Here is a 12,198-nt window from a genome sequence, read left to right on the forward strand (position 1 = left end):
CGGCCCCCTTGAACTTTGCGACCTTTTGCCACATTTCAGGCTTCAAACATAAAGATATAAAACTGTATTTTTTTTGTGAAGAATCAACAACAAGTGGGACACAATCATGAAGTGGAACGACATTTATTGGATATTTGAAACTTCTTTAACAAATCAAAAACTGAAAAATTGGGCGTGCAAAATTATTCAGCCCCTTTACTTTCAGTGCAGCAAACTCTCTCCAGAAGTTCAGTGAGGATCTCTGAATGATCCAATGTTGACCTAAATGACTAATGATGATAAATACAATCCACCTGTGTGTAATCAAGTCTCCGTATAAATGCACCTGCACTGTGATTGTCTCAGAGGTCCGTTAAAAGCGCAGAGAGCATCATGAAGAACAAGGAACACACCAGGCAGGTCCGAGATACTGTTGTGAAGAAGTTCAAAGCCGGATTTGGATACAAAAAGATTTCCCAAGCTTTAAACATCCCAAGGAGCACTGTGCAAGCGATAATATTGAAATGGAAGGAGTATCAGACCACTGCAAATCTACCAAGACCTGGCCGTCCCTCTAAACTTTCAGCTCATACAAGGAGAAGACTGATCAGAGATGCAGCCAAGAGGCCCATGATCACTCTGGATGAACTGCAGAGATCTACAGCTGAGGTGGGAGACTCTGTCCATAGGACAACAATCAGTCGTATATTGCACAAATCTGGCCTTTATGGAAGAGTGGCAAGAAGAAAGCCATTTCTTAAAGATATCCATAAAAAGTGTCATTTAAAGTTTGCCACAAGCCACCTGGGAGACACACCAAACATGTGGAAGTAGGTGCTCTGGTCAGATGAAACCAAAATTGAACTTTTTGGCAACAATGAAAAACGTTATGTTTCGCGTAAAAGCAACACAGCTCATCACCCTGAACACACCATCCCACTGTCAAACATGGTGGTGGCAGCATCATGGTTTGGGCCTGCTTTTCTTCAGCAGGGACAGGGGAGATGGTTAAAATTGATGGGAAGATGGATGGAGCCAAATACAGGACCATTCTGGAAGAAAACCTGATGGAGTCTGCAAAAGACCTGAGACTGGGACGGAGATTTGTCTTCCAACAAGACAATGATCCAAAACATAAAGCAAAATCTACAATGGAATGGTTAAAAAATAAACATATCCAGGTGTTAGAATGGCCAAGTCAAAGTCCAGACCTGAATCCAATCGAGAATCTGTGGAAAGAACTGAAAACTGCTGTTCACAAATGCTCTCCATCCAACCTCACTGAGCTCGAGCTGTTTTGCAAGGAGGAATGGGAAAAATGTCAGTCTCTCGATGTGCAAAACTGATAGAGACATACCCCAAGCGACTTACAGCTGTAATCGCAGCAAAAGGTGGCGCTACAAAGTATTAACTTAAGGCGGCTGAATAATTTTGCACGCCCAATTTTTCAGTTTTTGATTTGTTAAAAAAGTTTGAAATATCCAAAAAATGTCGTTCCACTTCATGATTGTGTCCCACTTGTTGTTGATTCTTCACAAAAAAATACAGTTTTATATCTTTATGTTTGAAGCCTGAAATGTGGCAAAAGGTCACAAAGTTCAAGGGGGCCGAATACTTTCGCAAGGCACTGTAGATTCCGCTGGTGTACAGCAATCTAAGTCATGCCACATATTCTCTATTGGATTGAGGTCTGGGCTTTGACTAGGCCATTCCAAGACATTTAAATGTTTCCCCTTAAACCACTTGAGTGTTGCTTTAGCAGTATGCTTAGGGTCATTGTCCTGCTGGAAGGTGAACATCTGTCCCAGTCTCAAATCTCTGGAAGACTGAAACAGGTTTCCCTCAAGAATTTCCCAGTATTTAGCGCCAAACATCATTCCTTCAATTCTGACCAGTTTCTAAGTCCCTGCCGATGAAAAACATCCACACAGCATGATGCTGCTACCACCATGCTTCACTGTGGGGATGGTGTTGAGGTGTTGGGTTTGCACCAGGCATAGCATTTTCCTTGATGGCCAAAAAGCTCAATTTTAGTCTCATCTGACCAGAGTACCTTCTTCCATATAAGTTGGAAGTCTGCCACATGCCTTTTGGCAAACACCAAACACGTTTGCTTATTTTTTTCTTTAAGCAATGGCTTTTTTTCTGGCCACTCTTCCGTAACGCCCAGCACTGTGGAGTGTACGGCTTAAAGTGGTCCTATGGAAAGATACTCCAATCTCCGCTGTGGAGCTTTGCAGCTCCTTCAGGTCAGCTCCTTGCCTGGTCCGTGAGTTTTGGTGGGTGGCCCTCTCTTGGCAGGTTTGTTTCTGGTGCCATATTCTTTACATTTTTTAATAATGGATTTAAAGGTGCTCAGTGGGATGTTCAAAGTTTCGGATATTTTTTTATAACCCAACCCTGGTCAGTTCATGTGACACTTAGATCGTACACAGGTGGACTTTATTTAACTAATAATGTGATTTCTGAAGTTAATTGGTTGCACCAGATCTTATTTAGGGGCTTCATAGCAAAGGGGGTGAATACATATGCACGCACCACTTTTCAGGTATTTATGTTTTAGAATTTTTTTGAAACAAGTAATTTTTTTCATTTCACTTCACCAATTTTGACTATTTTGTGTATGTCCATTACATGAAATCTAAATAAAAATCTATTTAAATTACAGGTTGTAATGCAACAAAATAGGAAAAACGCCATGTGGGAAAGGCATTGTATTTGTATATTAACTTGAATTGAATATTTTTTTTAAGGTTTTCCTAATATTAGTAATTCAACATGACACCTGAATGTATAAACCTGCCTTGGTGACAGCTGAAAACATTTATTTATCATGAAAAATAAGATATTTCCACCCAACCTTTTTGTGAGATTATGATAACAACCATATGATTTCCCTATCTAAAACAAATCAAACAATATAAATTACACATAATATACTAACTTACCTCAGAAATATGGGTTGTGATGGAAATGACAAGGTGGGGTGGAAATGAAAAGTTGAGGTGGAAAGGACATTTATGTAAAAAACAATTCTGAGAACAATACTTTATTGCAAACATTTTGAACAACAACCATTGTTAAACATTTCATTAATATAAGACAAAGTAAGATTCCAAAACACTGGAACTAGCACCTTTTCAACACGAGAACAACGTTTTGTCATTGACTACACTTACTGTAGATGAAACAACTATAACTTAGCACCTACAGTTGAAGTTTACATACACCTTAGCCAAATACATTTAAACTCAGTTTTTCACAATTCCTGACATTTAATCCAAGTAAAAATTCCCTGTCTTAGATCAGTTAGAATCACCACATTATTTTAAGAATGTGAAATGTCAGAATAATAGTTTAAAGAATGATTTATTACAGCTTTAATTTCTTTCATCACATTCCCAGTGGGTCTGAAGTCTACATACACTCAATTAGTATTTGGTAGCATTGCCTTTAAATTGTTTAGCTTGGGTCAAACGTTTTGGGTAGCAATCCACAAGCTTCCCACAATAAGTTGGGTGAATTTTGAACCATTTCTCCTGACAGAGCTGGTGTAACTGAGTCAGGTTTGTAGGCTTCCTTGTTCGCTTTTTCAGTTCTGCCCACAACTTTTCTATGGGATTAAGGTCAGGGCTTTGTGATGGCCACTCCAATACCTTGACTTTGTTGTCCTTAAGCAATTTTGCCACAACTTTGGAAGTATGCTTGGGGTCATTGTCCATTTGGAAGACCCATTTGCGATCAAGCTTTAACTTCCTGACTGATGTCTTGAGATGTTGCTTCAATATATCCACATACTTTTCTTACCTCATGATGCCATCTATTTTGTGAAGTGCACCAGTCCCTCCTGCAGCAATGCACCCCCACAACATGATGCTGCCACCCCTGTGCTTCACGGTTTGGATGATGTTCTTCGGGCTTGCAAGCCTCCCCCTTTTTCTTCCAAACATAACAATGGTCATTATGGCCAAACAGTTCTATTTTTGTTTCATCAGAGCAGAGGACATTTCTCTAAAACATACAATCTTTGTCCCCATGTGCAGTTGCAAACTGTAGTCTGGCTTTTTTATGGCGATTTTGGAGCAGTAGCTTCTTCCTTGCTGAGCGGCCTTTCAGGTTATGTCGATATAGGACTCGTTTTACTGTCGATATAGATACTTTTGTACCTGTTTCCTCCAGTATCTTCATAAGGTCCTTTGTTATTGTTCTGGGATTGATGTAGTACATTTCGCACCAAAGAACGTTCATCTCTAGGAGACAGAATGCATCTCCTTCCTGAGAGGTATGACCGCTGTGTGGTCCCATGGTGTTTATACTAGCATACTATTGTTTGTACAGGTGAAAGTGGTACCTTCAGGCGTTTGGAAATTTCTCCCAAGGATGAACCAGACTTGTGGAGGTCTACAAAAACAAATTCTCAGGTCTTGGCTGATTGCTTTTGATTTTCCCATAATGTCAAGCACTGAGTTTGAAGGTAGGCCTTGAAATACATCCACAGGTACACCTCCAATTGACTCCAATTATGTCAATTATCCTATCAGAAGCTTCTAAAGCTATGACATAATTTTCTGAAATTTTCCAAGCTATCATCTTAGCGTATGTAAACTTCTGACCCACTGGAATTTTAAAACAGTGAATTATAAGTGAAATAATCTGTCTGTAAACTATTGTTGGAAAAATAACTTGTGTCATGCACAAGTAGATGTCCTAACTGACTTGCCAAAACTATAGTTTGTTAACAAGAAATGTGTGGAGTGGTTGAAAAACAAGTTTTAATGACTCCAACCTAAGTGTATGTAAACTTCCAACTTCAACTGTATATATCGAGGGAAGAGTTAAAGCTGATAGCTGTACATATTGTATTTAATGTATGATTTATATATATTTACATAAACAGTACCCATATGTCCTGCTTTGTATGCATTGTATAGTGAGTTTCCAAGGGTACCTAAGGCTTAGAAAGAGAGCTAAGTTCCTGCCAGACCAAGGCATCCAGCTCCATGTGCCTTTTGGTCACTGCATGGGACTCAGAGAGAAGTCCAAGCACATGCTGTGGTCTGTACCATATAATGTCGTCTCTCATCGGCCCAAAAAAACGATTGGGGCCAACGCGACTCTTGGTTTATCACAAGAGCACCACTCTCTGCGTGAACGACTTGCATGATGCCAGGGTAAACGTCCTGATCATATTCCACCACACACCACTTTCCGATCAATGCTTCACTTAGATCTTCAATGGGCTGGAAGGCGTTGTGAGATGTGTTGGATTTTCCATCGTGGTCTGCCTCTTTTTTCCAACCAGAGTCACGGTCTTTGGGCTGAAACAGCTGCAGTGATGTGGAAAGGAACAGAAGCAACTGAGTATTCTCTGGAGAACTGTCGGTGACCATCTGGAAACACAGGATATTGTCAAAGCTATGCACATTCGAAATATATAATGATAGCATAGTCTAGTGACACATAGTGGAGTGATAATATGTTTGTTTAACAAATGTGAGATTTGACACAAAATAACCCTGAACTATTACCTGGTGTATCATTCATTGTCTCACGGATCATCTCCAGGTGATCCGGTAGGAGGGCCTCGATGCTCTCTATCTCCTCCTCTGAGATATGTAAGAGCTTGATAGCTGACTGATTTTTTGACAGTTCCTCAAAAACAGTTCTTCCATTTGGGAGGGCCTTGCCTTGTGCCACAATTCCACCTGCTCTTTGTTTCACAGCTGTTCCTAACCCATCAGCTGGGCCTTTTCTATGTCCAGCTTCTAGGACATTCTATGTGACTCTCTGGAAGCCCATTTCAAAGGGAAGGGTGGAGAGATAGTATAAATAATTTTAAGGCCTATACTGGGTTATTTTTGAGAGATGGGCCCAGATAGCAGAGGTGTCATAGAAGAGCTCAGTGAGCAAAGTGAAACTGTTTAATTTGTGGTATATCCAATACAAAGTGTAGATGGTGACTCCCTCGTGAGAATCACCAAAGTCTCAAAGTGTACTATGCAGCCTCATGTTCTGGCTGCAAGTCATCTGGTAACTGAGGTGGTGTGTTTCCTGATAGGTTGGTCTCATGTTCTGGCTGCAGGTCATCAGGTGACTGAGGTGGTGTGTTTCCTGATAGGTTGGTCTCATGTTCTGGCTGCAAGTCATCTGGTGACTGAGGTGGTGTGTTTCCTGATAGGTTGGCCTCATGTTCTGGCTGCAAGTCATCTGGTAACTGAGGTGGTGTGTTTCCTGATAGGTTGGTCTCATGTTCTGGCTGCAAGTCATCTGGTAACTGAGGTGGTGTGTTTCCTGATAGGTTGGTCTCATGTTCTGGCTGCAAGTCATCTGGTGACTGAGGTGGTGTGTTTCCTGATAGGTTGGCCTCATGTTCTGGCTGCAGGTCATCTGGTGATTGAGGTGGTGTGTTTCCTGATAGGTTGGCCTCATGTTCTGGCTGCAAGTCATCTGGTGACTGAGGTGGTGTGTTTCCTGATAGGTTGGTCTCATGTTCTGGCTGCAGGTCATCTGGTGACTGAGGTGGTGTGTTTCCTGATAGGTTGGTAACATGCTCTGGCTGCAAGTCATCTGGTGACTGAAGTGGTGTGTTTCCTGATAGGTTGGTCTCCATTGCAACTGTTCTCTTTAAAGTCTGTCTTCTATTCCGTTGGTTGCATTTTCATTGCCATCTCTTGCTTCTTTGTTCTCACTTTGTAAGCTCAGAGATAGATTTCACTTCTCTACTCTATTTTTTCCCTTTGCCTAAAGTTTTAAAAAATATTTTAAAAAGAAAGCTAATGGGATAATGAATTTCGTCATTTTCACCACGTTCTGTCATTTCAACCACAGTTAAGTTTGTGATGGAAATTACACTTCTACAGTTTTTGGAGAAAAGTGACAGGCTGCTTAGCATGCTTTGGCTAGTATTACAGCTAGCATGTAGTTTACACTAAATGCATAAAACAGTCAAATAAAATAAAAATTGATACAACAAATTAAAGAAATTATAGCCTGTTTGAAAATGACTGACAATAAAAATATTTTCTACACAAGCAATATTTACCTACATTTTCCTTCAACCTGGACATCACATCTGGAACAACTGTCCGCTACAGCCATGTGCTTCAGTGTCACAATACGTTTCCATAGTATTTAAGTTAACATTCTCTTGAAAAAAACATTATTATTGAGGAATTTGTCCTCAGCGGTAGAAATGACACCACTAACAAAGGACAGGTTTATTTTGTGTAAAAAAAACAATATAAAGGGCATACTCACAATAAATATCGATATGGATTTTATTTAATGGACTCTTTCTCTAGTAGATAACACTATATAATGTGTAATTATTCATGTTTCTCATAGAAAAACAGTAAAATCTCTCAAATCTGGGTCAGGGACAAGGGAAAAACAGAGAAATTGAAGTATAAAAGGCATCTGAAAAGTAGCTAAAACACAGTGGTGGAAAAAGTACTCAAACGTCAAACTTGAGTAAAAGTCTAAAAGATTTTGGTTTTAAATATACTTAAGTATCAAAAGTAAAAGTATAAATAATTTCAAAATCCTGATATTATACAACGCAGACAGCACTTTAGATTTTTTTTAAATAGTCACACTCCAACACATACGGTGCCTTTGGAAAGTATTCAAACCACTTGACTTTATTTTTTTATTACGTTACAGCAATATTCTAAAATGGATTAAATAAATTATTTTTCTCATCAATCTACACACAATATCACATAATGACAAAGCGAAAACAGTTTTTTAGCTTTTTTTTTACAAAAAAACTTATTTACATAAGTATTCAGACCCTGAAATTGAACTCAGGTGCATCCTTTTTCCATTGATCACCCTTGAGATGTTTCTACAACTTGATTGGAGTCCACCAGTGGTAAATTCAATTGATTGGACATGATTTTGAAAGGTACACACCTGTCTATTTAAGGTCCAACAGGTGACAGTGCATGTCAGAGCAAAAACCAAGCCATGAAGTTGAAGGAATTGTACGTAGAGTTCCAAGACAGGATTGTGTCGAGGCACAGATCTCTGGAAGGGTAAAAGAAATGTCTGCAGCATTGAAGGTCCCTAAGAATAGTCGTCTCCATCATTCTTAAATGGAAGAAGTTTAAAACCACCAAAACCTTTCCTAGTGCTGGCCACCTGCACAAACTGAGAAGGGCCTTGGTCAGGGAGGTGACCAAGAACTTGATGCTCACTCTGACATAGGTCCAGAGTTCCTCTGTGGAGATGGGAGAACCGTCCAGAAGGACAATCCAGCAGAAGGACAATCCAGCAATCAGGCCTTTATGGTAGTGGCCAGACGGAAGCCACTCCTCAATAAAAGGCACATGACAGCCCACTTGCAGTTGGCCAAAAGGCACCTAAAGACTCTAAAAACATGAGAAACAAGATTCTCTGGTCTGATGAAACCAAGATTGTCCTGAATGCCAAGCATCACATCTGGAGGAAACCTAGCACCATCCCTATGGTGAAGCATGGTGGTGGCAGCATCCTGCTGTGGGGATGTTTTTCAGAGGCATGGAGACTAGTCAGGATCGAGGGGAAAGATAAACAGAGCAGTGTACAGAGAGATCCTTGTTGAAAACCTGCTCCAGAGCGCTCAGGAGCTCAGACTGGGGTGAAGATTCACCTTACAACAGGACAACGACCCTAGGCACACAGCCAAGACAACGCAGGATGGCCTTCGGGACAAGTCTCTGAATGTGCGTGAGTGGCCCAGCCAGAGCACAGACTTGAACTCAATCAAGCATATCTGGAGATACCTGACAATAGCTGTGCTGCAACGCTCCCCATCCAACCTGACAGAGCTTGAGAGGATCTACAGAGAAGAATGGGAGAAACTCCCCAAATACAGGTGTGCCAATTTTGTAGCTTCACATCCAAGGAGACTCGAGGTTGTAATCGCTGCCAAAGGTGCTTCAACAAAGTACTGAGCAAAGGGTCTGAATAGTTGTGTAAATGTGATATTTTGATAGTTGTACATTTTTTATACATTTGCAAAAATGTATAAAAACCTGTTTTTCTTTGACATTATGGGTTATTGTGTATAGATTGATGAGGGGAAAAAACTATTTAATCCATTTTAGGATAAGGCTGTAGCATAACAAAATGTGTAAAAAGTCAAGGGGTCTGAATACTTTTCGAATGCACTGTAATGCACTGATCTGAGTCCGCCAGATCAGCGGCAGTAGGGATGACCAGGGATGCTCTCTTGATAAGTGTGTTAATTTGACCATTTTCCTGTCTAAATGTAACAAGTACTTTGGGGTGTCAGAGAAAATGTATGGAGAAAAATGTACATTATTTTCTTTAGGAATGTAGTGAAGTAAAAGTAAAAGCTGTCAAAAATATAAATAGTAAAGTACAAATACACCAAACAACTACTTAAGTAGTACATTAAAGTATTTTTACTCAAGTACTTTACACCACTGCATAACATATAGGTTCTTCCATCAGCAGACTACGATCGATAATGTCAAAAGCCACACTGAAGTCTAACAAAAAAGCTCCCACAATCTTTTCATCATCAATTTCTCTCAGCCAACCATCAGTCATTTGTGTAAGTGCCATGCTTGTTGAATGTCCTTCCCTATAAGCGTGCTGAAAGTCTCTGGTTAATTTGTTTACAGTAAAATAGCATTGAATCTGGTCAAGCACAATTTTTGCCAAAAGTTTACTACGGGTTGGTAACAGGCTGATTGGTTGACTATTTGAGCCAGTAAAGGGTGCTTTACTATTCTTGGGTGGTGAAATTACTTTTGCTTCCCTCCAGGCCTGAGGGCACACACTTTCTAGTAGGCTTTGATTGAAGATATGGCAAATAGGAGTGGCAATATCGTCCACTGTTATCCTCAGTCATTTTCCATCCAAGTTATCAGACCTCAGTGGCTTGTCATTATTGATAGACAACAATAATTTTTTTCACCTCATCCACTCTCACTTTACAGAATTCAAAATCACAATGCTTGTCTTTCATAATTTGATCAGTTATGCTTGGATGTTTAGTGTCAGCATTTGTTGCTGTCATGCCTAAATTTGCTAATCTTGCCAATGAAAAAATCATTAAAGTAATTGGCAATATCAGTGGCTTTTGTGATGAATGAGCCATCTGATTCAATGAATGATGGAGCTGAGTCGACCCTTTCGCACCAAATTTCATTTAAGGTGTTCCAAAGCTTCTTACTATCATTCTTCATGTCATTTCTCTTTGTTCCATTGTATAGTTTCTTCTTCTTTTTATTCAGTTTAGTCACATGATTTCTCAATTTGCAGTACATTTGCCAATCGGTTGTGCAGCCAGACTTATTTTCCATTCCTTTTGCCTCCCCATCAATCCACAGGGATTTAACCGTTTTTGCAGACATTTTCTTCATGGGTGCAAGCTTATTAGTAACTGCAATAAGCGATTTCATTAATCTAGTATATTGTGATCACTACAGCCGATGGATTTGGATACTGCTTTAAACAGAATTTCTGCAGCATTAGTAAAGATTTGACTAATACATGTTGATGATATCATTCCTGTGCTGTTTTTAACTACGCTGGTAGGTTGACTGATAACCTGAGCCAGGTTGCAGGCACTAGTTACAGTTTGAAGCTTTTTCTTGAGTGGGCAGCTTGATGAAAGCCAGTCAATATTTAAATCACCCAGAAAATATACCTCTCTGTTGATATCACATACATTATCAAGCATTTCACACATTATCCAGATACTGACTGTTAGCACTTGGTGGTCTATAGCAGCTTCCCACAAGAACAGGCTTTAGGTGAGGCAGAGGAACCTGTAGCCATATTACTTCAAATGTATTTAACGTGAGATCATCTCTAAGCTTCACAGGAATGTGGTGGATATAAACAGCAACACCTCCACCATTGGCATTTCTGTATTTTCTGTAGATTTTATAACCATGTATTGCTACCACTGTATCATCAAAGGTATTACCTCTAAGTGAGTTCAAAAGCACAATACATTTTTCATCCAAATGGCAGCCCCGCCACTTGATTTGCTATAATGCTGAGGGATTGGGCTGGAGAAGTGTAACCACTGTCAAATTCATGGAGATATGGATGCAAACTTTTATAGCCCATGAAATCAACATATTATTAAGCAATACATGCTTGTTTAAAAAAAAAGGCATTGATACAAAACACAGAGTACAACATTTGTATTTTTGGTTATGATGGGGTAAGTCAATTGTTGGCTGCTTAATTCATCTGATAAATTGTATCATTTAAGAAACAATAGATACATAAAATTAATAAAAAATTATGTTGAAAATGCATTCTCTCACGTGATTTCTGACCTAAATTCTGGACAAGTGAATGACAGTTTCCTATCCATAATTGATCAGTCAGTCCACCCATAAAACAATGAGCCAAAGTGATTTACATTGTGATTATTCTATCATAATTTGTGTTGATCTGATGAACACCAATAACCCAGTGAAAGAAAACATTTGTAATTGTTGGGATTTTTTTATTGTTATTATCAATTGAACAGTATGATTCTACAAATGCGAGAATTCACCAATAACCAAAATAAGGGTTGCACGCTTGTGAGATCTTCACTTAATAGTCTTGGAAACAGACATGGGGTTTATCTATTAGATTAATCCCTATACATTTTTCTGAGGTAATACAGTACACCCCTGCCTCATTGTCCCGCAATACAATTAGGGGCCAATAAAGCTATCTCATGTTTACTTCCACTTCCTTCTATCTGGAAAACCTCACGCCACTAAATGTCACCCCACGAGCCACACACCAAAACAACCATTTTATACCACAACCTCCCTCTTACCTCCACCCACACACACCTGGAATCATTTCCTCAGACCACACACACACACGCATGCAGGCACACACACACACACATTAATCAACAGTACATTTACAGGCACACAGATTAATGAGGGCGTACTCAACAAAAACATAATCACAACATCAGTATACCTCCAAAAGTACAATAAAAACGTACATTTAAAATAACTGAATCTTCCTGTGACATAAATATATTTTGCCTCTCTTCGTTTAAGTTTAACAAGATTCCAATTATAGAATCTGAAGTTCTTACTGTAAAAATCATTGGACCATTCTAGTCCTATAATTGGTGATCCATAATCATGTTAGACAACAAGGCAAGTCACAATACATTCTCCAAACTACTCTAGCAAAATCCTCATTCTTTACAATAAATAGTAAAGTTCTTGAAAAGAG

The sequence above is a fragment of the Oncorhynchus tshawytscha genome, linkage group LG13 (assembly GCF_018296145.1).
Source record: "Oncorhynchus tshawytscha isolate Ot180627B linkage group LG13, Otsh_v2.0, whole genome shotgun sequence".
Lineage (NCBI taxonomy): Eukaryota > Metazoa > Chordata > Actinopteri > Salmoniformes > Salmonidae > Oncorhynchus > Oncorhynchus tshawytscha.